This window comes from Castor canadensis, chromosome 5 (genome assembly GCF_047511655.1).
Source record: "Castor canadensis chromosome 5, mCasCan1.hap1v2, whole genome shotgun sequence".
In the NCBI taxonomy this organism is placed as follows: domain Eukaryota; kingdom Metazoa; phylum Chordata; class Mammalia; order Rodentia; family Castoridae; genus Castor; species Castor canadensis.
Window position 1 is genome coordinate 21,582,893 of NC_133390.1, and position 23,570 is coordinate 21,606,462.

At 33.7% G+C, this 23,570-nt stretch overlaps 1 pseudogene; it reads right to left on the reverse strand.

Moving 5' to 3' along the window:
- Positions 1 to 3,933: 3,933 nt before the first annotated feature.
- Positions 3,934 to 23,570, reverse strand: part of LOC109676732 (PRA1 family protein 3-like) — an 88,714-nt pseudogene continuing 69,077 nt past the window's right edge.

The window sequence follows — 23,570 nt, forward strand, 5'->3', positions numbered from 1 at the left end:
ACTTTTTAATTCAAGGTTTACTTGACAGTACAACATTCTTCAGAAGGTTTCTGCTTTCAGGATGTTCAAAAATAGAGTCAGTAATAGCCAAGTAGCACCACAAAACAGAAGCTTAGTTTGAGGGAGTCTTTTAAATTATCAACAAAGATCCCAATGATGGAAAGAAATGGGTCAGTGTTAACTCAGTGTATACTAGAGCAATGTGACCCAAAGGTTATCAATTTTAAAAGACTACAGTAAGTCATGGGTAGAAAGGAAATGATTGTATTTTACTCTAGTTCTAGCACTTGAACAGTATGAAATAATTGTAATTATGAAGAGTTAATGATTGACTGATTTCTGTGTTCCTTAACAGCCTTAAGAAAGAAGCCTGAGGTGAGTCGAATACCAACTAAAGGAATGCTGTGAAAGTCAGAAGGCCTCCTTGGTAGAGTTTAGTGTGACACTCAATTTTGAAGAGAATAGAGCAGAGTAAAACAAATCAGGCCTCATTTTAGACCAGAAAAATAAATAAATAATCATAAAGATAAGATCATGATGGTTCTCTAATAATAAAACCAGTGCTTGGTACAGAATGAAAGAGACACATATGTCTCTTTCACATAGGTGAAATTTTGACATAGGTGCATATGTCACACTTGAACCCACCTTCTCCTTAATCTCCAGGGCTGTACAGCAGCATACATCTCATTGTTAAAAGAGAGAAGCCTCCCTCCTTCCCTCTCTCACTGCTAAATAAGAGTACATGAGGAATCAAAAAAAAAAATACTCCCTTGAAACCTGTCTTGTAAAAGTAAGCTTGTTCTATCATAGATTATGCCCTGCATATGCAGTTATTACCAGACAAATAATAGGGCTTACTGCTCAGCAAATCTTAAACAGAAAACAATGTTCCCTATTGTAGGCCTTTGGAGCCTACTTATAGAAAAACACTGTAGGATCTCAAAAATTATCTATCACCAGAAGCAAGAAGATTATTTGTGGCAATGGATTTGTTATTGGAGTAGGAAGATGTGAAATATGTTGTTGAATAAAATTGAACTTAGTGATGTTTGATCACTTTTTTATGAGTTAACTTTTAACATCTTGACAAAATCATCTGTAAATTCTCCTAAAGTACTGTTTGAATGGGTCTTCAAGCTTGGAAATAACACTGACCCACATTAAATGAATTTCTAGCAACTTTATTCTTGCTAGAGTATTGGGAAGGGGTAAGAAATTTCAAAGAAGAATTTGAAAATTTGATTTTTTTTACAAAAGCAGAAAAATTCATTGTCCTACTATGTACTCCATTACAGTTCAGAAACACTGCTTTACAACAGCAATAAGAATTCTACTGCTAGAGAGGATTGACACCATTAAGGTTGGCAGTGGCTAAATGATTAATTGCTAGAAAGCCTGTTTTCCACATTTCACTGGAAATAGTAGGGCTCTAGAGTGGTAGAAAACCAGGTGGCTACATTTACAAACCAGAGAAGAGCTAGCATGACACTTTAATGGGAAACAATGTTAGGGTGGCAGCTAAGGTGCCATATTCCACAATGATCTATAGTAATCATCAATACACAGCTCTTCTGTGAGCAAGATAGATGTTCATGTGATAGATTATTATTTAACACAAACAAGCAGAAGAAACACAAGAAGTGTTATTGCCATCACAATGGAAAATCATGATCCTCCATTCAACTTACAGATTTAAACTTGTTCTCAGTACTATTCACAGGTACTTAAAAAGGATTTTTTTCCCAGGGGCCTCCTCATAACTACCTTAAAATTTTCTATAAAATTGTACCTCTTTACCTCTCTACTGTACACTTTGAAAGAACAGCACCTATATTTGATATGTTAACCTAGATATTAGTATCTCCAACTTTTCATTATGCTTTCTTTCTCAGTTAGATAATAGACTTAAGCAGGTCCAATCTGGCCCTGGTGTGGGTCTATGGTCCTACCACCTGGCCATTTCTGTGACTCCTGGATGCATAATTTATTTCAAATTACTTTTAATATAATATAAACCATCATAAGGACCTCTGTTCTGTGCACTTAAGACCAGGAGAACCAATTGAGTGCCTGGCATTCCACTCTCTAGACAGACGTATAAAGCAGAATAACTGCTGTACCCATAGAAGAAGTCAGAGATCAGCAGAACTGTCAAAGAGTTCTGATGATGGTCTCCACCATACCAGCACTTAATTCCCATCTCTCAGGAAGACTTCACATACATATGCTGAAAAGACTTGACTGAAAACTTGTGTGAGACTGTAGCTCTCTAGGTTTCTCTCTATGTGCAAGTCTATTTCCCCTGTACTCCTCCCTGTGAGCACTACCTATCTTGGCTTCCTAAAACTTGACAACCCATTTGCTTAATTCAAGGAGTATTTAGGATTGTGCTTAGGTTCCCCTCTTTTCTGTGACTAAAAATTTTCTCCATTTAGTTAAGTTGTAATCATTATCAATCTTATTTCATTTGTGTCTCATGGATCACTATCCTTTGTTGCTTGAAGTTCTTTATATTTTGTCCAATTTCTCAATTATTTCTAGTAGACTTCAAATATTTGATCTTAATGTGATACTTGACTGGGTCTAGTTTCAGTTTTTTGCAGACAGATAACCACTTTTCCCAATAATATTTGTTGAAGAGGCTATCTTTTCTCCATCTTATATTTTTAGCACCTTTATCAAAAATAAGGTGGGCATAATTCTGTGGATTCATATCCAAGTCTTCTATTCTGTTCCACTGGTCTTCATGTCTGTTTTTGTGTCAGTACCAGATTGTTTTTATTGCTATTGCTTTGTAATATAGTTTGAAGTTGGGTATAGTGATACCTCCAGCATTGTTCTTTTTGCTGAATATTTCCTTGGCTATTCAAGGTCTCTTGTGTTTCCAAATGAATTTTAGGGTTGGTTTTTCAATCTCTTTGATGAATGTCATTGGGATTTTAGGGTTGGTTCTTCAATCTCTTTGATGAATGTCATTGGGATTTTTATGGGAATTGCATTAAACACATAGATGGTTTTTGGTAGTATAGCCATTTTTACTATGTTGATTCTACCAATCCATGAGCATGGGAGATCTCTCCACCATCTGTGGTCTTCCTTGAATATACAGGGAACAGGCTTCTTAAAAATCTAAACATAGAATTGCCATATGATCCAGCAATACCACTCCTGGGGATATATACAAAGGAATGTGACACAGGTTACTGAAGAGGCACTTGTACACCCATGTTTATCTCAGCACTATTCAAAATAACCAAGCTATGGAAACAGCCAAGATATCCCACTACAGATGAATGGATTAAGAAAATGTGGTATTTATACACAATGGAATTTTACTCAGCCATAAAGAAGCATGAAATCTTATCATTTGCAAGTAAATGGATGGAACTAGTGAACATCATTCTGAGCGAGGTTAGCCAGGCTCAGAAGACCAAAAATCCTATGTTCTCCTTCATATGTGGTCTTTAGATCAAGGGCAAATACAGCAATGTGGTTGGACTTGGGTCACATGATAAGGGGAGAACACATATGAGAAGTATGGGGATAGGTAGGAAACTGATACAGAAACCTTAAAGCAACAGAGGCCAATATGAGAAGGGTATAGTGAACTAGTGCAATGGTCAGGTAGAGATGAATCAACTTGGGATGTAACACATTTGTACATGGAAACAATGCTAGGAATCTCTCTGTATAGCTATCCTTATCTCAACTAGCAAAAATGCTTTGTCTTTCTTATTATTGCTTATGTTTTCTCTTCAACAAAATTAGAGATAAGGGCAGAACAGATTCTGCCTGGAAGCAAGGAGTGAGGGGGAGAGACGGAGGGGGAGTTTGGAGGAGAAATGGCCCAGACAATGTATGCACATGTGAATAAATGAATAAAAAAAAGTAGGCCTGGCCAAGGGCAGACTGCAGCCAGGAACTCCATGTTTAATCCTTAACTTTGCTGATACAGTCAGTGAACTTGCTGATATTTTCTTTCTGCTGTTCTAAAGCATCCAGTACAATGCCCATGGGTGTCTTCTTCAAGCCAATCCCCTCCATTTTATTCTCCAGCTTGTTCTTCAGGTTCTGAATTCTCAACGATGCATGGATGAACATCAAAAACCAAGGAAAAGTGATGTCAAAAGCAGAGGACATGACTCCCTCAAACATGGAAATGAGGAAGTAGCCTGTGAACACCACACCACCACAGTTCCTCCAAGGATCATATTGAAGAGGCTTAGGAATAAGGAATACCACAACAGAAATCATCATGGCAGCCACCACCAAATAGTTGGTCTGGAAGTATAGCAGATTGCTCACAGCAGTTTGTTCCATTTGGAAATGTCCCTGAAGTCCAGCTGGGCAAAGCGGTCAGAGCCCGGGAAGAAATCATCCCAGGGGTGGAGTGGGCTGGTGTTCAAGTCTGTGTTTCTCAGCCCAGCATTCTTCACCTCCCCCAAAAAAGTTTCTTTCAATAGATAAATGAATTAATAAATAATTGACAACACCTATTCTCGCTTAAAGAAAATATTTTGAAGTGATAGAATTAACAAATTTGGAGATGTGCCTATGAATAAAATTGTGTAGTAGATAAGAAGGAGATATGCTACAAAATTAAATTCCCTGAAAGACAGAGGTACAGGAAGAAATAACATGAATAGCATGGTGAAGGATTTGAAATTGAATGAAGTAGTTGTATAAATCCATAAAGATATTTGAACTTAAAAAGTGACTATAAAAAGTAAAAATAAATAGTGTAGTATTAAGTATTTTATTTATCTGATATTTCTAACATTAGCTATTTTTTATTGAGACACCTTAATTATACAATAAGAATACAATTAACGCAAAAATGATTTACCGGTCGAGGTAATTTTGGGTTAAGGTTAATACAGCTCTGAACAATTCTGCTTGCTTTCTCACACCAAGAATTATAATTCCCTACCTTCTGATGCTAGTACTAACAAAACTAACAGGCAGCCTGAATACTCTGTCACCAGGGACTTGACATTAATGACTGGAAAACCTGGTGAGTTTGGCAGCCTCAACTATTACATTCTCTTCTCCCTTCTTTCTCCTAAATTTCATTTACCAAATGCTCTAAGTCTAATAGGAAAAAAGATAAATTACTAATGTTTTTTTTAACAATTTAAATCATTTTCCCATTCCTGGAATGCTATTAAGTCAAGCTAATATACTTATATAGTATACTTATATACACTGCACAGAAGAACATTTTCTCATTGTTGCTTTTTATTTTGGTGTGTAGTTTCACTAACTGGCATTGCACAACACTTATGATGAGAGTAAGTGTTAGCATGTGTTCTGAATGTGGGTTTTGAAATGGCACCAGTGGTACATATGTGAAAAGAAAGATTAAGACAAAACAATTGTATAAATGGGATGTAAGGTAATATTTAATAAACAAATGAGATAGAAAAATACTCATTCAGGAATAAGTAGAGAAGAATTTAAGAGTGAGTTTATACAGGCAAGAGTAAGAGATTCTTTGTTGACTGCTACAGATTAATTACAAATTAGAGAAGTGGAAAAAATTCACTTAGCAAATTCCAAGGTTATTTCTCAGAGAAAACAAAGGGAACATGAAAAATAAACTGTACTGAGTATTTTTTGGAAGAAGCAGTCCTATGGTTTTGTTCTCCTCCAAAGACCAACACATTAATTTGGTAACTGTATTAGTTTCCTATTACTTGTGGAGGGATTTACTACAATTTCAGTAACGTGTAACAAAAGAAATTTATTGCTTACCTAGTTCTGTAGGTCAGTATTCCTGCACAGGTATCACTGGGTTAAAATCAAAGTGCTGGGTCAGGACCACATCCTTTTGGGATGTTGGGAGATACTAAATTTCCCTTTCATTTCTGCCTTTCCAGAATGCCAGACATTTCATGGCTCTCTTCAAAACTCCCTCTGATACTGACCCAGCTGTCAATCTTTCAGATTTAAGGACCATTATGATTAGATTGGTTCTACATGGATAATACAGAACACTCTCCCTATCCCAACATGCTTAACTTCATCACACATGCAAAAGACTTTTCATAAAGCAAGTTAATGTATCCCCTCTCCAGAGATCAGGTTGTTCTTTGGGCTGCCCTTTTTTCTGATTACTACACCATTAGCCTTTATTTCAATATACTCTTGTTTTTACATAAATAAATGTGATCTAAATTAAAGAATTTAATCTTCCTCTGTGCCCTCCATCCTCACTTGTATTTTCACTACTCAAATCAGTCAGTTTCCTGTGCATGAAATATACAATGTGAGATTCCTCAACAAGAATGGCCACAAAGATTAAAAAAGAAAACATGGTATGTAAAGGTAAAATAGTAAATAACTTTCCATGATCATATAATCCAATCAGGTTCCCATTATCCTGTATACTTACTCTAAATGTTTGGTGAGTCATCCTGACAAAGATATGACCAGAAGTAGTAAAAACAATGCTTCCAATTATCTATCATGATCTCCAAATTCTTTAAAGGTATCCCTCAAAGAAAAGCAATAGATTCTTTCAGACCAAGAGTCATTTTTTTCTTAATGTTGTAGTCTCTAAAGATTATAAATTATGCCAAACATGTATTTGGTTTCTATTATAAAGATATTTGAGCCTTGTAAAGTTAAAAAGAAAAAACAGGTCAAGTTGGAAAGAGTTCCAGATATTGAAAAATAACATTAAAGTTAGTGGCTTTTTGTTGTGTTTTAGTAGGTGAAAATCATAATTTGGTGTCAGTTGCATAATGTTTTGTCTATAATCCTCTAGAAATTGAAACATTGAAGTGGAAGAATTATACTGCCTTTGAATTGAGAAAAAGAAGAGTGAAAAGTACCAACTGGCAGAGGTAATATTTATGAGTTCAAGTCAAAATTAAATCATAATAGAATTGTTTATGATAATACTTTTACAACAAGAAAAGTCACAGTATAGTCTTCCAATTGTACACTTTTAGTCTAAAATTAGAATGCAAAGTGAATACATTCTTCCAAGATATCATTCTTTGGTTCTTAGATTATTTCAACAAACATAGCGTTACAACAGTGAATATGTCTGGTATGTCATACTTTGACAGAAAAAAACAAGCCAGTCTACTTCCAGAATCCAATGGAGAACATGATGAAATATATGAGTGCTATTTTAGATAATAAGGGCTATAATAGCAGAAGAGCAGGGAGCTGTGTATCCTTATGCAAGTGAAATCTGGTATAAGCTTTGGGTGGGAAATCTGGTATAAACTTTGGGTGAGTACACTGATGCTGACACTGAGCTAAACACTTCAGGGGCCTAAAAAAGGCTCAATATCTCAAGCAGAGGGCAGGAAGAAGTTAATGAAGAGGACAAAATTTGGGACAAGGTTTGGAAAAGCAAAGTGGAATAGAGCCTCTTGAATTCAGCACAAAGAATGAATGTAGTCGTTTCAGCCTGCATTATGTTATTTTCATAGAAAATATATACTTAATATGGAAGTAAAACATTGTTTTAGAATGAATGTAAAGCATATTTAGTAGTAAAAGAATCTTTCTAGTTTTGCAATAAAAATTTCCCTTTTACCAATCATGAAACTGTGTTTACATGGAAGATTCTTTCAGTTGCAGAGGGAAAATATTTACTAAGTAAAGTTATAGAAACACCTCAGTGTTCACCAACCAATCATCCACTTTAGTTTTTCTTTCATTCACATTTGTACTGAATACTTTTCGTATTGTTGATGTTATGGATATGACCTATTCACATGCCAATGTAACCCGATACACTAAGTATACTTTAGAAACAATCACCAATGCAATAGACCTCACTGGGAAAGCAGAAATATAGCTGCCTAATACTAAATTTATGTCACTATGCTTTATGGATACTAAAACTATAATTTTTACTTTCACCTTGTACAGGAAATTCAAATAATAACTTTGTGTATTAAAAAAACCTGTTAGCAACATTTGTTATTTTTGACTTAAACCTCTAATTCAAGGAAACTCTTTATGACATGCACATATTTTTTCTATGGCATGAAAATCTGCATTGTCAACTTTGTGAAAACAGTCACTACCCCGGTGTCACATCTCCAGTATTTTAAAATATGTTCATATGTCCATAAAAATTTGCAGAAGGATGAAATGAATTGGCTTCCTAAACAATTTCTAGAAAAATGAGTACATTTTAAATAGCATATTTTTGTATATTTCTGAATTCATTTTCATTAAATCTTCAGAAGTATGTTTGCTCTTGATTTTTCCTATCTGTTATGAATAGTAACATATTATTAAAATTGTCTCTTATTCCTTGCATTACACTTTAACATAGCTTATAATAAAAAATAATGTTTAGTTAATATAATGATGAGAAAAACCTAATATTTAAGGGTTGTGTTGTCGCCCATTGGTATTTTTCCCTAACATGTGTAGGACCCTGGGTTAAACTTCAAATGAAAAAGAAAAAAAAGAAAAAAACATTACATTTAAAAAAAATAATAACCTTTAATAAATAAAAGACATGCTATTTCTAAATATATGTTATTGTTGAATTAGCATAAAATAATAACAGGAGAGATTTCAATGTGATAATTCCATAAATATGAACAGTATATTTTTTATTTTATATTTCTAAATGAACTAAAATAAACTGGAATTATAAACTCCATACTTTTAGTTGCAATAATTTACAAAATAAGACATAAATTATATAAATATATAATTCAATTTTAGTTGAGTATTTATATATTTAATGGTTTCAAAGATCAATAGTGGCAATGTTTGCTAGTTTATATTTTCTAACATGTATTTAATAATTTTAACTAAGAATTTCAAATACCTTGAAATACCTCAAGAGTACCTATCTGCTACTTTTTTTAATTCTCCTAGCCAGTATCAGTCTTTATGTTTCTGGCACTCAGTAAGACATATGTTGTGTGTGTGTGTGTTTGTGTGTGTGTCTGTGCAGCACTTTTGATGTACCTGTGTTTTGTTTCTTCGTATTTCTATACACGAGCCATTGTTGCCTGTCCTTTATGTCATGAAGGTGAATTTTAGGCCAATCTACTTTTCTTCCTGTGATTTTTTTTCGTCTAGGCATTTGTTGGAGTCTTCATTTTTAATGTTTGCAAATTATAATAAAACAAATTATGTTTGTTTCTCCTTTTATAAACATTCTCAATTTCATCACCTTTTATTGGGGCTTTTTCTGTTACCAGCAGATTTTGTCATGCTTTCTCTGAAATTCAAATTTTTCATAGGACAACTCTGCTAGATACATTTTTTTTTGTCTTACATACTTGGGTTTCTTGTCTTGCATATCTATGTTCCTGTCAATGTTTTCTTACTTTTTTCCCCTTTCTTTCCCTATTCCCTTAATTCATAAAATAACTTTTAGGGTTGAGCATTTGGCAAAATGATTTTATTCTTAATATAAAGCTAAAGTATTTTTTACTGTTTCAAAGTTCCAAATTGCTAAATGAATTTAGTTCATTGCTTCTTATATTTTACACATCTTAATGAATTGAATGTGGCTTTTATGTTCTATTGAAATAAAAACGTCAAAAAACTCCCATTGTGACAAATAGCAGTAAGAAATTCTGAAGTGCTCTTGCGCAGTAAAGTCACTAGTGATAACAAAATATATTGTGCAGTTCAAAAATTTAGGACAAAAATTTTGAAGATTTCCCATAAAGAAATGATAAGTGTCTGAGGAGACAGATATTTTAACCTTTTTTAGACATTACACAATATATACATCTATCTAAACACCATAGTTTATTTTGCAGTTTCCTATTGCTATGTATTTGTTAAAAGTAATTTTTTTTAATTTAGTAGCATTGGTAAAGTCTTTTTTGTATTTTTGATGGATTTGTAAATGTAGCATTAATAATTTAATGAGCTGAAAGAGAACTTAGAGACTGAAACATATTTCACCTGAAATATCTTACACAAATTGTGCCATGTTTCAGAAACTAAAGAAAGAAATCACAACTGTGCTCAACAAACATTTCTTATTTGGATTTGAACTCATGTCCTAAAATCACTTGGATTTCTCATTTGATTCTAGCCATATTGGCCTTCCTCTAAGTCCACACCTTCTTAGGGTATTTGCATTTTATAATCATTTTACATAGACGACTTTTCTGTTTGGTATCTGTGTTTTTAACCTGTCTACAGCCTTTAGCTGCTTGCTTAAATTTCACTTTCACAGGGATCTTCTGTGATCACTCTGTCTAAACTAGAACTCATTCTTCCTGCCACATCAAGACTCACTTGGGAGTTAGTTATGTTATGTATTTTCACTTGAAGCATCTTTCACATCCTGACACATTATATGCTTTCTTCTTTGTTTCTTTGACTCATCCACTAAAATATAAAATACCTAAAAAAGCACCAATATTATTTTAAATATTGTTCTCCAATGCTAAGAACAGTATCTAATATTGCTTAATATCTGTGAGACAAAAGAATGAATCTAATTGCATTATATTTTGCAACATTTTTCCTAGTATTTATTTTCTTTCAAAACAATATATCAACACAATTTATATCACTTAATTGAATAAGAGTATTTCAAAGAATGTATTGAAAAATGTATTCTCTGGCTAAAGCAGTTATTTTGCTCTGAGGTAAGTAAGTTATGATTTCCTAGGGTCTTGTCTAACTGTCAAAGTGTAATTGCGGTAAGGAGAATATAGCACAAGGTTGTTTAAAATTAAAAATTGTGTTTTTTATAAATCTAGAGAGGTAAATTACCTATTTTCTATACCACAATGTAGCACAAAGGCACTTTCTAAGTCAGTGCTTTTACTATGTAAGTGATGAAATAAGTCAAGTCATTTACCAATTCAACACAATTGTCGAATGTCTTTTTGAAGAAAATGTCACTGCAGTTAAAACTTTCTTTGTAAACATGGCCCCATCAGGAAAACATTCTACCAACACCAAATTCCTTCAAGAGTGCTGAGAGGATTTATAAGTAGTGTTCTTCCAAAAACATAAATCGCTTTATGAAAATGATAATAGTCAGGAAAGTAACAGCTATTCTGCAGTCCTATCATCTAAAAAAATGATAAAATTGAGATGATGATCTTCTGAAGTAAAAATAACATTAATGTGACCCTTTTTATTAAAAAGAAAAACAAGCACAATGTCAGAATAAAGAAAAGAGGCAACAGAAAATCAAAGCCTTCACAGTAAACTGTAAGATGAACGCTGGTGAATTATTAATCTTTTTAAACTGTCTTGGAAAGATTTGATTATCAAGTGCATTTGCTACAGAGCTGGCTGTTACATTGATGCACTATTAATACAGCACACGTTGGATTCTTTCTTCAGCTCAGCGACTTTAATTGCTGCTTCTCATTTTTCTACTCTGTCCAAAGCTAGTGTCCTGATGAAGGTGTTATTATATGAAAAGAATTTTTTATACAGAAATGACAAACTGCCCTAATATATCATAGTATGACTACTCTACTCTGGAGTAACATTAGTTAGCACCATAAATAAAAACTTACTTCAGCTAAACAAAAGAACAACATGACATTAACTGTCCACTTGGAAAAATTACTTAGTCAATATTCCCAAAGGACATCTTAGATGATAAAAAAAAGAAGGGCAGCCTCTTCTTAAAGTTCATACCATGAATTTAAAATGCACCTGAACAATTGTCAAGGGCAATATATTTTTTCATATAGGTTTATTGTTCAGATACACAAGTCAGGAAAACTAGAATTTTTAGCATGGTTTTCTGTAACTTGTGAAACGTACTTCAAAGAGCTTTGGTATTAATCAAACAATCATATTTTTGGCATAGTAGTCTTTTGTGTGCATCTACTCAATTTTAAATGCTATTTACCAAGGTTAAAATAAATGTTTTTGTATATCATCACTCTTGCTTTATCTTTCTGAGTGCTTTTCTAAGATTTAAGGTGATTTAATGCTAGTGAGGTAATATAAGTCCTAATAATCTTTGAATTTTCATTTTATTTCTGTTTTTTCACTTTGTACAGGTGTAAATATAAGGATATGAATGTAAAATATTGTTTAATTGTATGTACTACTTTTCAAACCTATTTTTGATAGACTCATTGCTCAAAGATTTTGAGTACACTCAGCACAAGAACAGTGATCAAGAAATAAAAAACATACAACATAAATTTACAAATAGAAATGATTGCTGCAAAGAAAAACAGAAATAAGTGCAGGCAAATAGAATTAAAGAAAGCTGCAAATATCAGAATGAAAAGTAAAGAATTGATTAAGTTAGCCTTCAGTATGAATCAGCTTCCTACAAGCAAAATAAAATTGGTACTTTATTGTATGACTTTCATCACAGGGCAAATACCTGAGAGATCAAAAGGATTCATTTTTTTAAAATTTTTATTTTATTCATATATGCATACAATGTTTGGGTTATTTCTCTCCCCCTTCTCCCACCCTCTCCCTTACCCACCTGCCCCCTCCCTCTCCCCCCCACCCCATTGCTACAAGGCAGAAACTATTTTGCCCTTATCTCTAATTTTGTTGAAGAGAGAGTATAAGCAATAATAAGAAGGACCAAGGGTTTTTGCTAGTTGAGATAAGGATAGCTATACAAGGAGTTGACTCACATTGATTTCCTGTGCATGTGTGTTACCTTCTAAATTAATTATTCGTGAACTAACCTTTTCTCTAGTTACTGGTCCCCTTTTCCTATTGGCCTCAGTTGCTTTTAAGGTATCTGCTTTAGTTTCTCTGCATTGAGGACAACAAATGCTATCTAGTTTTTTGGGTGTCTTACCTATCCTCATACCTCCCTTGTGTGCTCTCGCTTTATCATGTTATCAAAGTTCAGTCCCCTTATTGTGTTTGCCCTTGATCTAATCTCCACATATGAGGTAGAACATATGATTTTTGGTCTTTCGGTCCAGGCTAACCTCACTCAGAATGATGTTCTCCAGTTCCATCCATTTACCAGCGAATGATAACATTTCGTTCTTCTTCATGCCTGCATAAAAATCCATTGTGTATAAATACCACATTTTCTTAATCCATTCATCAGTAGTGGGGTATCTTGGCTGTTTCCATTACTTGGCTATTGTGAATAGTGCTGCAATAAACATGGGTGTGCAGATGCCTCTGGAGTAACCTGTGTCACATTCTTTTGGGTATATCCCCAAAAGTGGTATTGCTGGATCAAATGGTAGATCAATGTCTAGCTTTTTAAGTAGCCTCCAAATTTTTTTCCAGAGTGGTGGCAATAGTTTACATTCCTACCAGCAGTGTAAGAGGGTTCCAAAAGGACTCACTTTGGCTCAAGGCTTCTAAGGTTTTAGTCCATGGTGGGCGTCTCTGACCTGTGATGAGGGAACATGGTAGGAAGAGTATGGAGAGAAGCATCCAGGAAAGAGAGGGGGAAGAGAGAGAGAGAGAGAGAGAGAGAGAGAGAGAGGAGAAAGAGAATATAATGACTAGACTTGTAGACAAGTGGGCTTTCTCATTCTTCCTTTTTGACTTCATCTGATCTCCCAGCACATCGTTCCACCTCCACTGAATGCAGGTCTTCCCTCTTAGTTAAACCTCTTTGGAAACACCTGCACAGATACACCTAGAAGTGTATTTTACTAATCTCCTAGGTAGCTTTCAACCCACTCAAGTTAGCAATCAAAATCACTCATCCTTTTGTTGTTCTTAGTAAAAGAAGAAAATTAAAGGTTACAAATGCATTAGGAAAAGAAAATAGTCACAAAGCCCTCAACATTACTACATAGTATCTTGCATGTTAACAATAAGAAATATATTGAGCAATGCAATCACAAGAATTGCTGTGACAAATCAATAATCAATTTTATATTGTTCTTTCTTAATATGATTTTTGATTATGTAAAATTGCAATGCAAAGTTGTTTTGGAAGAGTATACGTTAATATTGCTTTAGTAATTTGATTTTTGGAATGAAGAAAAATTTTAAAATAAAATGATAGGTTCCTTTAATTCAATTTTTTTTCTTTTAACACTGTATTTATACTTCTATCTAGGAAGCTAGATAGATGAAAATTCTAAATAGTATTTTCTGCTAAGGACCTAGAAGACAGGTATACAGAGCTGCTGTCTGGGAGGGATCATGGTAGATGTGCAATCGGAAACATTTTGATAAATTCGGGGCAGGCATACAAGTTTTGTTAAACAAATGAGTGGTACCCAGAGCCTCAAATGAATTTGGCTGGAGAGACACTTTCAGAAAGAAAAAGAATTTTTTTTTCTTCAAGAGGAAATGAGAATCTAGTCTAGCAATGGAAGGTGTATTAAGAAGGAAGTAAATAGGTGAATATAGTTGATGCAATTTGTATAGAACAATGAATAAAGAATATTTAAATCCCTTAAAATCACTTTAAGAAAAGGACAAAGGTAGAAAGGAGGGAAATGGATTTGATGAACCAATCATAATATAATACATGTTTACATGTATCAACCACAGGATTGATCCTCTAGCATCCCTTTCTTCCCAGGACTCAGGATCAAAATTCATAGCCCATTCTTGAAGACAATGGATGGAAAATATATGAAATTCATATGTATTTATTTTAAATAGAGTTAACAACTTTTTTCTTTCTCAGAATATAATTATTGCTGTTAAACAGTAACAAAGTTCGTGTGTTTCTCACATAATATATTGGAGTGATAACAAACTATTTAGTATCTGTTATTAAAAGTGTAAAATTGAGATGAAATACAAAGGTAGGAGGGCAATTTGTCTTGAAAAAAGGAGCATCCTCCCAAGACCAGACAATAAAATATCCTTATTTGGCTTCCATGCATTATGGTCTTATGAACATATATGCAGAAATAGTTGGGTTTTTTTTTTTAGCAGTATTGAAGTTTCACTAGGGACCTCAAATTCTCTACCACTTGAGCCATGTCCCTAGCCCTCTTTTGCTGTAGCAATTTTGGGGTTAAAGTCTTGCATTTTTCCCTTTGCTAAACTCAATCTACATTTTTCTAGCTAAGAATCCCAATACAACCACAAAGTCCAACTTATTGTTTGAAATTGACTTTTAAATATTTGCCCAGGCTGGCCTTGAACAAATTTCTCCTGATTTCCTCTTCCTGAGTAGCTGGGATTGCAGACATAGCTACTATGTTCAGTCAAAAAATATTTTTTATTTGCATTTCCTTTTAAGAATTTAAGGATTTCAGTGATTTTAAAAAAACTCAAAAAATAAGTATTTAAAAGGCACGCAAATGGAGTGCTTGAATTTATAGCATACTGATTTTATGTTGAAATACTAAACCTTGATTCAAATATTAATAATCTCTCATTTATAAATTTACCTAAATACCCAATTTTAAAATTAGGAGAATGATATAAAGAAGAAATGAAAACAAAGTGGTTTAAAATAATCCTCATTTCCATCTCTAAGGGAAAAGGAATAAATCACTATAAGAAATGGTGAAGGCACACAACCTTTCTGTTTACACGTAGAACTGACAAGAATGCTACAATTACATACACTGATGCAGTTGCCAGTGGTCACTCAAATATCAAGAACACTGTTCCTGTTAGCGATAAGAGTTTTCAAGATGCAAAACCACTGGATACAAATTTAAATATTCCCTTGACTTAAAGGGAATTTTAAGAGCTAGATGTGGGGACAAAAGCCTATGATCCCAGCACTCACAAGTATAAGGCAGGAGGATTGTGAATTCAAGACCAACCTGGGCTAGAAAGACCTTGAGTCAGAAAAAAAGTCAAAAATGAATAAAAAAGTAATAAAGGGAATTTTAATTTTGTGGAAATTTTGTATAACTAGGAAATTCACAAAAACATGGTCCATTAATATATATTTTATGTCACTTCTAAGATAGAAATGTAAGTGTGGTTCACTACTTGAAAGTCCAGTGGTCATAACAGTGGAATGAAAGGACTTTCCTGATATCCATTTAGCCTATCTATTCCCTAAACACTAAGGGACAATAGTACAGTTCAGTCTTTGTGACAACTAGAAGAATCACATAGCCATGCATACTAATCCCTACCAGTGGCCCTACATCTTGACAACCACTGGTAGTGGACTTTCTAATCCAAATCCAAGCCCCAGCCTCTTGTTCATATATTCTATTAAAGCAGTAAGACCCTCAGTTAATCTCTAAACTTAAAGATATTTTCTTTTTTTAAATTTATTTATTTATTTATTTATTCATTTATTCATATGTGCATACATTGTTTGGGCCACCTCTCCCCTCTGTCCCCTCCCTCTCCCCACCACCCTCCTCACTTCCAGGCAGGACCTGTTCTGCCCTCTTCTCCAATTTTTTTAAAAGAAGACATAAGCAATAATAAGAAAGACTAGTGTTTTTGCTAGTTTGAGATAAAGGTAGTTATGCAGAGAGATTCTTGGCATTGCTTCCATGCACATGTGTATTGCAACCTGAATAGATTCATCTCTACCAGATCTCTTCACTACTTGCCAGTCACCTTCCCATAGTGGCCTCTGTCAGTTTAAGATTAGTACATTAGCTCCTCTACAGTGGGCACATCAAACACTTTCAAGTTCTGGGTTTTCTACCTTTCCTTATTCCTCCTGTTTGTGTTCTCTCCTTAGCGTGTGACCCATGTCCAACAACATTACTGCATTTGTTTTAGGTCTAAAGTCTGCATATGAAAGAGAGCATATGATTTTTGCCCTTCTGAGCCTAACTTTGCTTAAGATTATGTTGTCCAGTTCCATTCATTTACTTGCTACTTACAAGATTTCATTCTTCTTCATGACTGACTAAAAAGACATTGTGTATAAATACCACAATTTTCTTAATCCATTGGTCAGTAGTGAAGCATCTTGGCTGTTTCCATATTTTTACTATTGTGAATAGTGCTGCAATAAACATGGGTGTGCAGGTGCCTTGAATTACCTGAGTCACATTCCTTTGTGTATATCCCTAGGAGTGTTATTGCTGGATGATCTGGAGAACTATGTTTAATTTTTTAAGAAGCCTACATATTGTTTTCCAAATTGGTTGTACTAGCTTATGTTCCCATCAGCAGTGTATGAGGGTTCCATTTTCCCCACATCCTTACCAACATTTTTGTTGGTGGTGATTTTGATGATAGCTACTCTTACAGGGTTGAAGTGGAATCTTATTGTGGTTTGATTTGCATTTCCTTTATGGCCAGAGGTGATGAGCATTATTTCATGTGTTTTTTGGCCATTTGGATTTCTTCCTTTGAAAAAGTTCTGTTTACTTCAGTTGCACATTTCTTTATTGGTTCATTGATTTTGGGGAGTTTAGTTTTTTGAGCTCCCTGTATATTTGGTTATCAGTCTGATGTATAGCTAGCAAATATTTTCTCCCAATCTGTGAGTTGTCTCTTCAGTTTAGAGACCATTTCTTTTGTTGTGCAGAAACCTTGTAATTTCATGTAGTGCCATTTATCCATCCTTTCCTTTAGTTGCTGATTTGTTGGAGTTCTATTGAGAAAGTCCTTGCCTTACCTATTGCTTCCAGAGTATTCCCTGCTCTTTCCTGTACTAACTTTAGAGTTTCAGGTCCAATAATAATGCCCTTGATCCACTTTGTGTTGATACTAGTACAGAGTGATAGACATTGATGTGGTTTCAGTTTTCTGCAGGCAGAGAATCCCAGCAAAATTGTTAAAGATGCTTTCTATTCTCCATGGTATGTTTTTGGTGCCTTTTTCAAAAATAAGGTAGGTATAGCTATATGGATTCATATCCAGGTCCTCTATTCTCTTCCACTGGTGTTCATATCTGTTTTTGTTCCACTACCAAGCTGTTTTTATTGTTATGGCTTTGTAATATAGTTTGAAGTTGGGTATTGTGATGCCTTCCACATTGCTCTTTTTGCTGAATATTGCCTTGGCAATTCGCGGTCACTTGTGTTTTCAAATGAACTTTATGGTTGATTTTTCAATCTCTGTGATGAATGTCATTGGGATTTTGATGGGGATTGCATTGAACATGTATATTGCTTTTGGTAGTATAGTCATTTTTACTATGTTGATTCTACCAATCAATGAGCATGGGAGATCTTTCCACCTTCTGTAGTCTTCCTCAATCTCTTTCTTCAGGGGTTTGTAGTTCTCCTTCTAGAGGTCATTCACATCCTTTGTTAAGTTTACTCCTAGGTACTTGATTTTTTTTTTAAGGCTATTGTAAATGGAATTGTTTTCATATACTCTTTCTTAATTTGTTCATTGTTGGTGTATAGAAAAGCTAATGATTTTTGTAAGTTGATTTTGTATCCTGGCACATTGCTGAAGCTGTTTATGGTGTCTACAAGTTTTGGGGTACAGTTTTTTGGGTCTTTGAGGTATAGGATCATGATATCTGCAAATAGGGATTCTTTGACAGTTCCTTTAACTATTTGTATTCCTTTTATTTCTTCTTTTTGCAAAGGGTACTTTCTAATGTTATAGTTTTGATTGTAGCCAACCAGTGAAAATGAAGATAGCAACAAATTGTAAAAAAAAAAAAATCCAGTACTATTTCTTCCTAATCATTTTCAAAGTGTTTTACTTAATTTGTATGTTACCTAATGAAAAACTTACTTTTGCTAGCTATGTATTGCTTTTATTAAAGTCAGCCAAAATGTGCAATGGTTATTATATTTCTGCAATCTATTGAAGTTATATTCCATAACACAGTTAGAACCAAAAAGATACACGAATTGATTTTTGCAAGTAAATTAGTTTTTGAGTATAAAGTGTTTGTCCATATGATTGCTCACCCATTTAGCAAATGACACCTGCAGTACACTAATTGCTACCTTGGTTAACTCATCTTAGGCAGTTACACTGTAAACTACTGGAAGAAATCAAGAGAAGTGGAGGACATAATTGCATCTTAAAAATATAAGTATAGCCTTTTCTATCATGCTTAGCTTCCTTTAAGATAACAAAATAAAACATGCGATTTCCAATAGCTTTTAAAGCAATGGTGTTATATAGATGTTATGGAGCATTCCTGGTGGTCAGACTGGATGTAGATAGTTAAGGTGATTTCCAAGTAGGCAGTTACAGTTTAAAAAGGTATTTCTCACAAATGTATACATTATTTTCATTTCATAAACCCAAAGGTTTTTACACTATGAAGTCTGTTTGTGTTTACTAATAATTTGATAGAAATGGATAACCTAGCTTGTAAGCACAACCTTAGATGTTGCCCCACCATCTTGCTGTTCTGTTCAACAGTCACATGTACATGACTAGACATCATTCCTTTAATGAAGGTCCCACAGTATAAAGGCAGATCCAAACTCAGAGATAGGGAACACAAACAGTTGGTTGGATATCATAAAGACATAAGTTAGGGATCTACATGTGCTGAGTACCACAGCATCTGTAAAAGAAATATTCATGAGTTTGGAGAGTGTGAGATCATATTTAGACTTATATAGCACTCTTTACCAATTTCCTCTGTGTTAAAACTAAAAATAAAGTTAAAAGACCTACAGCTGTAAGCAATAGGAGATATTAAAGGAGTTTTAGTCAGAGAAGTAACAAGATCATTTGTGTATTTCAGTTAGATGACTCTGGCACTTGTGCGTAGGAAGGAATTAGGGGTGGCACATTTCTGGAAAATTACACTTACAAGTTATGGATTAACAGCAAGCCTGAGAAATAAGAAATTAAGCATAGCATTAATATCCTCATCTGAAAGAGAAGTGAGATGTAAAGTAGAAAAATAATTTTGATGGGAGTCAGAGACTTTCACCTAACTCTGCTGTTGACATTTGTTTCAACAATGTCACAAATTTCTGAACCTTACATAAGTGAGAAAACTTGGAGCAGGGCAGTGTGAAAATTCCTTCCACTCCTACTACAAGAGAGAATCTTCAGAAGTATCATACAGGGCATATTAGGGCATCTCTAACATTGCTTACTTGACCTTATGAGGAGAATAAAAACATACAAATGACAGCAAGATTTACAGTGTTTGCTGAGGAGATTTGGTAAAATATTTGACTTGATTTTAAAATATAAAACAGTAAAGAAGAAAGAAAATGAACTAGCTATATGACCTAATTGCAATTCATTTAGCATGATGACATGTCAGTGTCCACACCTAAAAATGGAGTTTGGGATAGTATTTATTGAAGAGACTATTTCTCTTGATTAAATTAGATAATCTATGAACAACAGTCAGCGTATTTCCTAGTATATAGTAAGTGGTCAATAGAGGTTAATAACAGTCATTATAAAGGAGTGTCTCTGTGAAAGAAGTGTATTGCAATTTACATGAAGTAATCAGGTTATCAGGTAGCAGCATAACTAACCATATTCATCCTATTAACTTTGCTCTTTCTTACAGGTCAGATACCTACAATGAACAGGTTTCACAAATACTCAAGGATAGAAATTACGCAAGAATTTGAAAAACGAAAGTCTGCATAATAGGAACTCCTTGGAATCTGTCATATATAGTGCTATTCTAAGAAATTTAATTATATTAACTACAGATTTTATAACATTTTAATGATAAGAAACCAGTTTCAGAGATTGTAAACAGCTACTTTAATGCTATTACTATTAGTTGCAACAGAAGTGAAGCAGTCTGACTCTAGATTCTACTCCCTTATTATCACAATATATGAATTTGAACATTTTATAGGTAAAAGCTGCCCTATTTTGATAGGATTCAGAATTTAATTTCCTGAGGAAATTAAATTAAAAAACCAGATTGATAAAAATGGACTTTTTGGTTGAATGTTAAGTTTGCACAAAAATGAAGTGTTTCATGAAATTTAAATTATACAATAAGAGTAAAGAGAAATTAAGATTAGGAATTCTGTTATCTTATCACTGTAACAAAATAATTGAGATAAGCAATATAAAGGAGGAATGATTTATTTTGGCTCACAGTTTCAGAGGTTGCTGGCATGGTCACTTGGCTTTCTTTCCACCCCACGCTGATGTAGAATTATGAGGTAGGGCATGTGGTGGAGGATGGATGCTCTTTTCATGGCATCCAGGAGGCAGAGAGAATGAATGGACAAAATATACTCTTCAAAGTTACTCCTCCAGTGACCAACTCCTTCTAATGAGGCCCTACCTGTGAATAGCCCATTAGGCTATGAACACATTAATGGATTAATCCATTGATGAGGCTATAGTTCTCATAATCTAGTCACCGCTCAATTAATCCACCTCTGTACCCTACTATCCTACAAACAAAGCATTCAACACATGAGTCTTTGGGGCTCAAAAGAGCTCCTAACTATAATAGAAAGTAAAACAACTATGGTCTATTTGCTTTAATTTAACATATAGAATCACACATAGATTCAGTTTGATAGCACTGTTTTTTTTTTTTTTTCCTCTGCATAGTCAGGTTGCTTTTATTACTAATTGGTCTTTTTTTTTATTATTTTTTATTATTCATGTGGATAGCACTGTTTTGAACACTAAGAATGCACTCATAAATAATTGTATCAGAAACAATATAATAGCAAGTTTTGATTTTTGATTTGCATTTGAGTAAAAGAAAAAGTTGCATTTTGTAGCATTACTCAAATCTATTTTTCAGCCATAAAAATGGATTAAAGTAATGTGTTTACAGGAAAATGGATGGAATCTGAGATCATAATGTCAAGTGAAATTGTACAGACTGAGAAAAACAAATATCACGTGCTTTTGTTCATATGAGGAATTAGACCTAAGAATAAAATGAATGACATATGTATAAAATGGCTACTCTTTGGGAGTGAGAACCAGATTATAGGGGAGAGAACAAAGAAGAGGTTGACGTAAGCAGATTGGAGTACTTACACATGTACAAAAATAGAGTAAAATAAATCATTAAAAAGGTTTTAAGGAGAAGGAGAGAACGTAAGAAAGAATAATAGAGGGGGTAAACTTGATCAAAGTACATTATATGTATCTATTCATATATCACAATGAATCCTTTTGTATAATTACTATATGCTAATAAAAACCAAGTTGTAGCCCTTGACTCATTTCTGACTTACGGGGTGTCAGTGGAAATACTATACAGTATAAAAATTCTATGGAATGTTTACCAGAGGGTATAGATGTCCCACCCACAGAAACACCATCAACTTTTCTGCAGGTTGGAAAAGACATGACAGCTCTAGTTAGAACAAACATCTTGGAATATGTAGTGGAAGTCTCATTTGGTGGATAACACACTAGAAATAAAATAAGAAACAGTGTGCCTCAGGCTCCTGGAAGTACTGTAGTATATCTGGACTTTACTTGAGAAAGAAATAAAGTTTAATTTTGCTTAAGCCTCTTGTTTTGTTTTTGTTTTAATTTTTATTTTTGATGGGACTCGGGTTTGAACTCAAGTCTTCAGGCTTAAAAAGCAGGCACTCTGTTACTTGAGCCACAACTCCAGTCCACTTTTCCTTGGTTATTTTGGAGATGGGGGGGTTTCAGGAACTAGTTGCCTGGGCTGGCCTTGAACCTTGATCCTCCGAATCTCAACCTCGCCAGTAGCGAGTATTACAGGTGTGAGCCACCACTACCCAGCAAGCTACTTTTATTTAGTGCTTTTCTCTTAGGCAGAATCAAAACAAATTGACACTGAGAAAGTAAAATGAAAACAGACATTCAACATTATTCCTCATTGAATTGTTAATTCCCATTTTAAAAATAAATTATAATAATTTTTAAAATTATAAAATTGTACCTTGTTGATTTGCATCAAGACTTGGGTTAAACTAGGTTACATTTAGTCTAAACTTTGGAATAATTAGTGGATCTCTAAAGAAATACTCATTTCATTCTATCTACATTTCAGTAATTAAAACCTTAACTTTTCTGTTTATTGGTTGACACTAACCATTGTTTAAATTTCAAAATTGCCTGAAACATTTGCATATAAAATATATTTTCACAATAATGTTGATTATACTTATCAGAAGAGCTAATTAGAATACAATATGACTTAATGTTAAATACACTTTGTAATATTTTATGATGATAAGATAAAGTACAAGCACAAACAATTCACACAAATTTCCAAATTTTAAAACTATTAAAAAATACAATTTCATTCTATTTGTTTTTATGTGTAAACCAAAACAAAATTAATTTGGTGTCGCCAAATTACTGCTTTTAACAAGTAGTACAGTGCATAAAACGTGTAATTGTCCTTCTATAGAAATATGCTTTCTTTCAAATAGAGGTAATAAAGATAGCTAAAGAAGCAATGCAAGAAAAAATGAAAATAAACACATTATCTGTTCAGAGAATTGGACTTTACATGTGATTGGTCTGAGTATTATCAAATCCTAGTTTTTGTAATAATAAAATCTAATATTTGAAGAATGGAAATACACAGTTCATTAGCACCTACCATAGTACAGTGAAAATTTAATCTTTATACAGAGCAATTAAGTCTTCATCCTACTGGTATAGTGGCATTTATATATAGTGCCATCATTCCATTTGTAATATGGGTATCATGATTCTTCATAGCTTTGCAGTGTGAAGTTACGGTTATTTTGGTTAAAGTTGTGTCTTTAAATAATTGCAATGATGCTTGTACATGAATCATGTAAAAGATTTTAAACTAAAAAAGGGATTATGATAGTTAAATAACCTGTTTCCAGTACATCTAAAAGAAAAGT